Genomic DNA, 11,493 nt, shown 5'->3' on the forward strand with positions numbered 1-11,493 from the left:
AAACAACCACAGTTTAAATTTTATATTTTAGAATACAGAATTGTAAGGTATTTCATAATGAGCTTTTTTATATATATATATTTATTATGATGTCCTCTTTTGAGATATAATTTTATTCATCTGGCTCTTTTATTTTAGTCACTTTGGATAACTTTATCAATCATGTGTATTTTTTTTTTCTAGAAACCAAGTTTTTAGCTCTTTATTTTGTGGTTGTTGATTCTGTCTATAGGTGTTTTATTCCTTGTTTGTACATTTGTTTGGGTTTTTTTTGTTTGTTTTCATTTTCCTCCTTTCTTTTTCAATTCTTTACCTTATATTTATTATTGAGTCCACCATTGAGGTGTTTATTGGTGCTCTCTAAGGGTGTTTGTTTGTTTGTTTGTTTGGAAGTGCTCAGAACTATAAACATTTGTTTAGAAGTTGTAAAGTTGTCTTTTTGTGTTTGATTCTAGGAATTTAATTAAAATTTAGCTTTGCTTTGAGAAATTTAATTTAAATTTATTCCTGATAGGCTACTGAGAAGAATGTATATTCTGAAGCTATTGGATGGGATATTCTGTTAGGTCTGTTGATTCCATTCAATGTATGATGCAGTTTAGTTTTAAAGTTTGTTAATTTGGGGAGGGGATGGTCTGGCTGATTTATCTAGTGAAATGGACCCATCCGTCATTTTATGTTTTATGAAATTGGGTATCACAATAATCAGGGCAAATATAATTGTTATATATTCAAAATATAAGAATATATATTTTCTTATAATCCAACTGGCCAGTCAGTACATTTTAATTAGACAGTTAAGGACATTTATATTTAGAATTGATACTGAAAGCATCTTACTGATTCATACAACTGTGTGAATTTCTGCTTGTTTCTTTTCTTTCTCCATTAGCCTCCTCAGTAATGTGGTAGCTTCCTGAATTGGACATGATTCATTGCTTACTAGTTTTATATTGGTTATTTCTTCTTTTTTGTTTGTTTGTTTTTTGTTTTGTTTTGTTTGTGTTTTGTTTTGTTTTGTTTTGTTTTGTTTTGTTTTTTTGAGACAGGGTTTTTCTGTATAGCCCTGGCTGTCCTGGAACTCACTTTGTAGACCAGGCTGGCCTTGAACTCAGAAATCCACCTGACTCTGCCTCCCAAGTGCTGGGATTAAAGGCATGCACCACCACCGCCCAGCTATTCTTTATAAATGCTCTCTAGATTGAGAATTTTCTTTAAATATCTTTTCTGATGTTAGCGTAATATGCTTCAGTTTCTTTAATGTGTGCTTCACTTGAAGTGTTTTTATTTCTTGGGTGGTATTAAAAGATCATTTCCTGGACATAATAGTGCTTGGCTATTACTCATTTTCATAGGCTAAATATGTATTATTCCAGGCATCCCTTTAGGATTTGTGCTTAGAAATATGATGTTATGACTGATAGACCTTTGTAGACAAATTGACATTTTTCTCTTCCTAATTTAAATATTGATTCTTCTCTTTGCAGTCTTGACATTTTTACTCTTTCAGTCCATTGGGGATTCTAGTTATCTTTTACATGTATGTATGTCCATTTCTTTCCCTACCCAGAAAATACTATTCAATAATTTCATTGACTATATTTCTTGTGCCTTTAGTTTTTCTCTACGTGTCTTCTTCTACCCTGTGGGTTCTTGGGGTTTGTTTGTATAAAGAAACAATTGAAAAAATGTTCAAGTCTCAACATTTTTTTTTAAATTTTAGTTCAATTAATTTTTCTCACTGGTATTTGATTTGGTATTTCCTTAATTTTGTCTCCACTGGGCTAGATTTTCATTTGTCTCATCTCATTGGTCAATGATGCTTCCTTAATGTCTATTTGATTAGTTGGGTTTTTCTTTTTAAAGTTTCTGGTTTTATTTTTTGAATTTTTCACCTTGGTTTTTTAAAATTTACATAATTTTCTTATTCATGTTGATTTCCTCAGTTTATTAATGCTTCTATTTATTTAAATTTTTGGTAAATTGATCATTTTTTCCAAGTAGACTTTTAAATTCTATTTTCAAAATTTCAATTTTTTTTCTTCTGTTTGCATTCAGAAAGTAAGAAATATGACAGTTCCAGGCATTGGGTCGCCTTCCTTTTTTTCACAATGTGGGATTTCTATGTTGCAATTTGTGTATTCATTGGTTTGGATATCTTTCCCGGTTTGATATAGATACCTTCCTAATGAAATGTGGTCTTAACTCCATGTAGCACTCAAACAAAAGAAAACAAACTGATGAATCAGCAACAACTTCGAAATGAACAAGATATAAAATTATGTTTTAAAATGTCTAAAGCTTCTCAAAGATGACTATAAGGTGACAAAAAGACTAGCACCTCCTCTCCTATTAGGACTTGGTGAGGCAACCCAGTAGAAAGAGAATGGTCCACAAACAGGCTAAATAGTCAGGGATTGCCTCTGCTCCCACTATTAAAAGTTTCACAAGAAGACCAAATTACACAATCATAATATACATGTATAGGGCATGCCCTTTTCTGAAGAGAGTGGAGGAGGGGTGGATGGAGGGAAGGAGGAACGACTAGAAGGGGAGGAAGAAGAGGAACCTGCAGTCAAAATATAATAAATGAGAGAAGATTAAATTAATTTTTAAAAGGGTTTAAAGCTACCTACCAGTCCTCAAATGATTATAGAACAAAAGCTGACATAAATAAATCAGAATGATCTATAAAGTTAAAACCACTTCATGTGACAGTGGTAGCAGCAAGTGGATGAAATAGAGAGGGAAGGGGGGGCCAAAAGGTGAAATAAGATTAAATTTTAGAAAAAGAGAAAATCATGAAGAAAAAAGTTATGAAGAGAACAGAAGACAGAAAGGGGTGTGATTAAAATATGCAAACAAACAGGGTACATTAAAGACAAAGAAAAGGTGGATGTCAAAGCTTTAAAAAATAAAATCAACATATTACTAAAAGTTTAATGAAAGAATGAAGGAGGAAACAAACATGAATAAATGAAAATTCAGTACCAGGAGTGAGCTACCACCCTATGAGGGGCTCTTTGAGGATGCCTATAAAATGATATACACTTATTTTCCATGGCTACTGCTTGCTCATCAGAGCTGGAGAGTAAAAACTTACTGCTCAAAGGAACACAGAAAGAGAGGAGTGCACAGGCCACAGAAGCAGCAGAGCAGCAGGGACAGGGTCCTACAGGCCTACATCTGCAGCCAGGAGCTGGAGCTGTTCAATAGCCCTCTATGCACTGGTCTTGCCAGGAGAGAGCTGGTCTCCCAGGAATGCTGGCACAGGCTTAGAGAATCACAGGAGGAACAAGCTCCTGTCACATGCAAGAATATCTAACACCAGAGCTTACCAGATGGTGAAAGGCAAACTCAAAAACCTTACCAACAGAAACCAAGACTACTTGGCATCATCAGAACCCAGTACTCCCACCAGAGTGAGTCCTGGATACCCCAACACACCAGAAAAGCAAGATTAGGCTAAAAATCATATCTCATGATGCTGGTAGTGGATTTTAAGAAAGACATTAACAACTTCCTTAAAGAAATACAGGAGAACACAGGTAAGCAGGTAGAAACCATTAAAGAAGAAGTGCAAAAAATCCCTTAAAGAACTACAGGAAAACACAAACAAACAGGTGAAGGAGTTGAACAAAACCATCTAGGATCTAAAAATGGAAGTAGAAACAATAAAGAAGTCACAAAGGGAGACAACTCTGGAGATAGAAATTCTAGGAAAGAAATCAGAAGTCATAGATACAAGCATCACCAACAGAATACTAGACATGGAAGAGAGACTCTCAGGTGAAGAAGATTCCATAGAAAGCATGAAGACAACAATCAAAGAACATGCAAAATTTCAAGAGATCCTAACTCAAAGCATCCAGGAAATTCAGGACACAATAAAACCAAACCTAAGGATAATAGGTATAGATGAGAATGAAGATTTTCAACTTAAAGGGTCAGTAAATATCTTCAACACAATTACAGGAAAAAATTTTCTCTAACCTAAAGAAAGAGATGCCCATGAACATACAAAAAGCCTACAGAACTCTAAATAGACTGGACCAGAAAAGAAATTCCTCCCAACATATAATAATCAAAACACCAAATGCACTAAATAAAGACAGAATATTAAAAGCAATAAGGGAAAAATGTCAAGTAACATATAAAAGCAGACCTATTAGAATTACACCAGACTTTTCACCAGAGACTATGAAAGCCAGAAGATCCTGGATAGATGTCATACAGACCCTAAGAGAACACAAATGCCAGCCCAAGCTACTATACCCAGAAAAACTCTTAAGTACCATAGATGGAGAAACCAAGGTAATCCATGACAAAATCAAATTTACACAATATTTTTTCAAAAATATAGCCCTACAAAGGATAATAAATGGAACACTCCAAAATAGGGAAGGAAACTATGACCTTAAAAAAAAGCAAGAAAGTAATCTTTCAACAAACCTAAAAGAAGATAGCCACATACACAGAATCCTAACTCTCACAACAAAAATAACCGTGTGCAACAACTACTTTTCCTTAATATCTCTTAATATCAATTGACTTAATTCCCTAAACAAAGAAATAGACCAACAGACTGGATAGGTAAGCAGGACCCCACATTTTGCTGAATACAGGAAACCCATGTCAGGAACAAAGACAGACACTAACTAAGAATAAAAGGCTGGAAAAAAAATCCAAGAAACTGGTCCCAAGAAAAAAGCTGGTGTAGCCATTCTAATATCGAATAAAATCAACTTTCAACCTAAAGTTGTCAAAAAAGACAAGGAGGGACATTTCATGCTCATCAAAGTTTAAAACCTACCAAGCTGAACCCTTAATTCTGAACATCTATGCTCCAAATCTAAGGGCATCCACATTCTCAAAGAAACTTTACTAAAGCTCAAAACACACATTGCACTGCACACATTGAGAATGGGAGACTTAAACACCCCACTCTCACACTGGAAAGATCCTGGAAACAGAAACTAAACAGAGACACAGTAAAACTAACACAAGTTATGAAACAAATGGATTTAACAGATTTCTATAGACTATTTTATCCTAAAACAGAAGGATATACCTTTTTCTCAGCACCTCATGGTACCTTCTCCAAAACTGACCAAGCAATTGCCCACAAAACAGGACTCAGCTGACACAAGAAGACTGAAATAATCAATGCATCCTATCAGATCACCATGAGTTAAAGCTGATGTTCAATAACAACATAAATAACAGAAAGCCAACGTTCACATGGAAGCTGAACAACACTCTATTCAATGATAACTTGGTCAAGGAAGAAATAAAGAAAAAAATTAAGGACTTCTTAGAATTTAATGAAAATGAAGCCATAACATACCCAAACTTATGGGACACAATGAAAGTGATAGAACCTAGTGGGGAAACCACCACTCAATTCCCGATTCAGCGTGCACCCAAAAAATCACGAATAGATCATCTTTATGTAATTACACGAGGTAGTTTAATGACGGAGCTCCAGACCTACATGATCCCACACAAGAGATAGCAGATGTCAGCCACGAGGCTCAGAAGCTAGGGATTTTTATGGGATAAGGGACGTAGGGGTGTGGAATTCAGCATAGCGACACACTATTGGCTTATTCAAACATCAGCAGAAAAATTACATGTACATGCAGAGTGTCAGAGTTCTGTGAGTTGTTTTCTCAGTTCAGATAGCCCTGTTATGTCCTCACATTCCTCTTTATCTTTAGGGTCAAGCTGTTCCCAGGAATGTTTTAACTACGGGGCATGCCCAGGTTTGTTTTTCTTTATTCTCAGCCCCAGGCAGCCTCTAGGCTCACAAACAACCATCAATTTCTGAGTACTTTATATGACTTACAGGTCTTGAAATTTAGTCTTTCTTTCAAAAGCAGTGCTAAGAGGAAAACTCATAGCTCAGAGTGCCTCCAAAAAGAAACTGAGAGAGCATACACTAGCAGCTTGACAGCACACCTAAAAGCTCTAGAAAAAAAGGAAGAAAATTCACCCAGAGCAGGAGATGGCAGGAAATAATCAAACTCAGGGCTGAAATCAACTAAGTGGAAACAAAAAGAACTATACAAAGAATCAAACAAACCAGGAGCTGGTTCTTTGAGTAAATAAACAATATAGATTAACCTTTAGCTACACTAACTACAGGGTACAGGGGCAGTACATTATCCTAAATATCCCTAGTCCCATATCCCCTAAAGAAATAGAAAAAGTCATTACTAATCTCTACCAAAAACAGCCCAGGACAAGATGGGTTTAGTACAGAGTTCTATCAGAGCTTCAAAGAAGTCCTAATTCCAATACTCTTCAAGCTATTCAACAAAATAGAAACAGAAGGTACTCTACTATATTTGTTCTATAATGCCACAATTACTCTGATGCCTAAACCACACAAAGACCCAACAAAGACAGGGAACTTCAGACCAATTTCCCTTATGAATATCGATGCAAAAATACACAATAAAACTCTTGCAAACCGAATCCAAGAACACATCAAAACAATCATCCATCATGACCAAGTAGGCTTCATCCCAGGGATGCAGGGATGGTTCACAATACAGAAATACATTAACCTAATCCACCATATAAACAAACTCAAATCACAAGATCATATCATTAGATTCTGATAAAGCATGTGACAAAATGCAACACTTCTTCATGATAAAAGTCTTGGAAAGATCAGCAATTCAAGGCCCATACCTAAACATAATAAAAACAATATACAGCAAACCAGTAGCCAACATCAAACTAAATAGAGAGAAGCTTGAAGCACTCCCACTCAAATCAGGGACTAGACATGACTGCCTGCTCTCTCCCTACCTATTCAATATAGTACTAGATGTCCTAGCCAGAACAATTAGACAACAAAAGGAGATGAAAGAAATACAAATTGTAAAGGAAGATGTCAAAAATATCATTATTAGCAGATGATATAATAGTATACATAAGTGACCCTCAAAATTCTACCAGAGAACTCCTAAACCTTATAAACAACTTCAGTGAATTAGCTGGATATAAAATAAACTCAAACAAATTAGTGGCCTTTCCATACACAAAGGATAAACAGGCTGAGAAAGAAATTATGGAAACAACACCCTTCACAATAGTCACAAATAATACAAAATACCTTGGTGTGACTCTAACAAAGCAAGTGAAAGATCTGTATAATAGGAACTTCAAGTCTCTGAAGAAATAAATTGAAAAAGATCTCAGAAGATGGAAAGATCTTCCATGCTCATGGATTAGCAAGATTAATATAGTAAAAATGGCTATCTTGCCAAAAGCAATCTACAGATTCAATACAATTCCTATCCAAATTCCAACTTAATTATTCAAAGAGTTAGAAATGGCAATTTGCAAATTCATCTTGGATATCAAAAAGAACGAGGATAGCAAAAACCATTCTCAACAATAAAGGAACTTCTGGTGGAATCACCATCCCTGAACTTAAGCTGTAGTACAGAGAAATTATGATTAACTTCATGGTACTGGTACAGTGACAGATAGGTAGATCAATAGAATAGAATTGAAGACCCAGAAATGAACCCACACACTTGTGGTCACTTGATATTTGACAAAGGAACTAAAACCATACAGTGGAAAAAAACAGCATTTTCAACAAATTATGCTGGCTCAACAGTTATCGTGTGGAAGAATTGGAATTGATCCATTCTTATCTCCTTGTGTAAAGTTCAAGTGTAAGTGGATCAAGGAACTCAACATGAAACCAGAGACACTGAAACTTATAGAGGAGAAAGTGGGTAAGAGTCTTGAAGATATGGACACAGAAGAAACATTTCTGAACAGAACACCAATGGCTTGTGCTGTAAGATCAAGAATCTAAAAATGGAACTCCATAAAATTGCAAAGCTTCTGTCAGGAAAAGGACACTGTCATTAAGACAAAAAGGCACCCAACAGATTGGGAAAAGATCTTTACCAATCTTAAACCTGATAGAGGGTTAATATATACAAAGAACTGAAGAAGTTAGACTCCATAAAAACAAATAACCCTATTAAAAATGAGGTTAAAAGGTAATCAAAGAATGTTCAATTGAGGAATACAGACTGGCTGAGAAGCACCTAAAAAAATATTCAGCATCCTTAATTGTTAGGGAAATGGAAAAAAAACCCTGAGATTCCACTTCACTACAGTCAGAATGGCTAAAATCAAAAACTCAGGTGACAGCAGATGCTGACAAGAATATAGAGAAAGAGGAACACTCCTCCATTGCCGGTGGGGTTGCAAACTGGTACAACCACTCTCGAAATCAGTTTGGAGTTTCCTCTGAAAATTGGATATAGTACTGCCATAAGGTCCAGCAATACCACTCCTGGGCATATACCCACAGGATGCTCCAACTTGTAATAAGGACACATGCTCTACTATGTTCATAGTAGCCTTATTTTTAACAGTCAGAAGCTGGAAAGAACCCAGATGTCTCTCAACAGAGGAATGGAAAATAAATGTGGTACATTTCCACGATGGAGTACTATGCAACTATTAAAAACAATGAATTTATGAAATTCTTAGACAAATGGATGGATCTGTGGGATATCATCCTAAGTGAAGTAACTCAATCACATGAGAACACACATGATATGCACTCATTGGTAAGTGGATTTTAGCCCAGAAGCTCAGAATACCCAAGATACAATATGCATAACACATGAAACTTGAGAAGAAGATGTGGATATTTCCATCCTTCTTAGAAGGGGGAACAAAATACCTATGGAAGGAGTTACAGAGACCAAGTTCAGAGCTGAGACCATACAGGGACTGCCCCACCTGGGGATCCATCCCATAAACAGGTACCAAACTCAATCACTATTAAGGAAGTCCAGAGAGCTTGCTGACAGGAGTCTGATAAAGCTGTCTCCTGAGAGGCTCTGCCAGTGCCTGACAAATACAGAAGTATGCTCACCTCCATCATTGGACAGAGCACAGTGTCTCTAATGAGGAAGCTAGAGAAAGTACCCAAGGAGCTGAAAGGGTTTGCAGACCCATAGGAGGAACAACAATATGAACTAACCAGTACTCCCCAGAGCTCCCTGGGACTAAACCACCATTCAAAGAAAACATATGGTGGGACTCATGGCTCTAGCTGCATATGTAGCAGAGGAAGGCCTAGTTGGTCATCAATGGGAGGAGAGGCCGTGGGTCCTGTGAAGTTTCTATGCCCCAGTATAGGGGAATGTCAGGGACAGGAATTGGGAGTATGAGGGTTGGGAAGCAGGGGGAGGTGGCAGGGGATAGGGAATTTTCAGAGGAGAAACTAGGAAAGGGGATAGTTAACATTTGAAATATAAACAAAGAAAAATATCTATTTTTTTTAAAGAAAGTACACTGAAAGAATCAATCTGGAACCAGGATGAACACTTCCTCCTTTTGTCATATTGCTGGAAGGTGCTCTATGGATTTCTAGGGGAGAGTTGTCATCAAAATTCTTGATCATCTGTGGATACTATGTGCTACATGACTGACCGGCTATACAAGAAGTGCCCACAGGTGCAATAGTGCTAAGTCAATAAGTGTTGTTAACCAGCTGCTCTCTGATCAGATGTAAGGCACACTGCATAAGAGAATTGAGATCTTGTATTGTAAGCTGGGTCAAAATCCTGTGGCTTGGAAGGCTATCACTCTCATGATAAAAACTATTGCTATTGTTTTTTATTTCATGGATACCATGTGTTCATAAAAATCACAGTATAAATAACTATGTTTATATGCATAGATAAGTGCTATTATCAGCCTGAGTCAAAGAAGCCCCTTTGTGCTAAGTAAGTATAAGGCATAGAAAATGATCAGTCACAAATGTGATGTTCATGTCACTTCCTCCAGATCTTAGGAAGCATCATGGAAGATATAGAGAGGGAAGAAGGAATGTAAGGTAGAGGATGAAGTAGAGGGATGCAGTACACTCTCTCTGTAACATTACTATCACAAGAACGGCTCAATGTCTGTCAGCATCCTGTTATAGAGGCTGGAGCAACAGACTTATGGAGGCCCATCTCATTCTTGTTGAGAAATGATAACAGTGTGTAGGGGGATCATGAGCCCTCATCTCCCCTTGAATATACACAGACAGTAGATGGATACTAGGGGAAGACAGGAAGATTTCATCCCATAAAGCTGTTTTGGGTAAGAAGCCCATGTAAATAACTACTCATCCAGGACTATCCCAAGCTTTTGTCCCCGCCAGCAAGAACACACCCGGGACAACCGGAATCTTCTGCGGCAAAAAGCTTTATTCTTTATTGCTTCTTCAAGAGGGAAGACCCCAACCCCAGAAAATGGAGTCGCTTATATAGCCCTCAGCCATGGCGTTTCAGCACCTGATATGGCCTGTCAGCTCCTGATTTCTTGCTTGTCCATCACCCCACTATTACACCCCGAGATGGGCAGTGACTAGGAGTGAGTTCACTCTCACACCTGCGTACAAGGCTTGTTTACTAGTTAGGCACAGCGGAGGCCAGCACCATCTTATAATGGCGATTGCTTGCTGCGCGATTGCTCGCGGCACGGCTCTCCACACAGGACTCTATAAGTAACCCTAATAGAACTTACTAAGTCATAGAAGAAAGAAAGAAAGAAAGAAAGAAAGAAAGAAAGAAAGAAAGAAAGAAAGAAAGAAAGAAAGAAAGAAAGAAAGAAAGAAAGAAAGAAAGAAAGAAAGGAAGGACAGAGGGAGGAAAGGAAAGGAAAGGAAAGGAAAGGAAAGGAAAGGAAAGGAAAGGAAAGGAAAGGAAAGGAAAGGAAAGGAAAGGAAAGAAAAGGAAAGGAAAGAAAAGGAAAGGAAAGAAAAGGAAAGAAAACCAAAATATTTTAAGGATTGAGTTTGGGGGCTGGTCAGACAACATTCCCCTTGTAAATCATTCACTAGCAATCAGGCCACCTGGAATATATCAGTATGGCTGCCGCAGGCTCTAAATCCCCATATACACACTTCAAGAAATAATAACTGCCCAGGGCTCAGAACTCTCTCTCCATCTATCTCTACCAGCTCCTATAGTCATTCTATATACCCTGGTTAACAAATGTAAACAGTCTGTATGAATTGGTAATGCAAATGATAGAAGCCTAGGAACTTAGAGACCTCCAACATAAAAGGACTACGGTACATCATGTGCCCCTCCAGTAAAGGTGCCGAAGCTCCCTTCCTCACTTCCCTACAAGGCTTCTTTATCATTATTTTTTTAACCTAAATTTTTTCTTTTCCTTCAGACTTCACCATACTCTCTCTGACATTAAATACATCTTGTGGCCTCAAAGAATAATCTTTGTCTGTTTTCAGTCATATTGAAGGCCTTTCAAGTATCAAAGTGCTTTCTTTCAGAGCTTTCTAAAATTGGAGTTGCCAGGAGAAGAAAAGGTTGATTGAAAATAAAGTCTGTCTTTCCTAACAAGCTGGGCTGCCTAGCTTTATATAAATTTGATACATTGAGCAATTTTGAAAGTTGGAATCTTCATTTGAGAAAATGCCTAGAACAGATT

The sequence above is a fragment of the Mus caroli genome, unplaced genomic scaffold (genome assembly GCF_978045245.1).
Source record: "Mus caroli unplaced genomic scaffold, Mus_caroli_1 scaffold_7, whole genome shotgun sequence".
Taxonomy (NCBI): domain Eukaryota; kingdom Metazoa; phylum Chordata; class Mammalia; order Rodentia; family Muridae; genus Mus; species Mus caroli.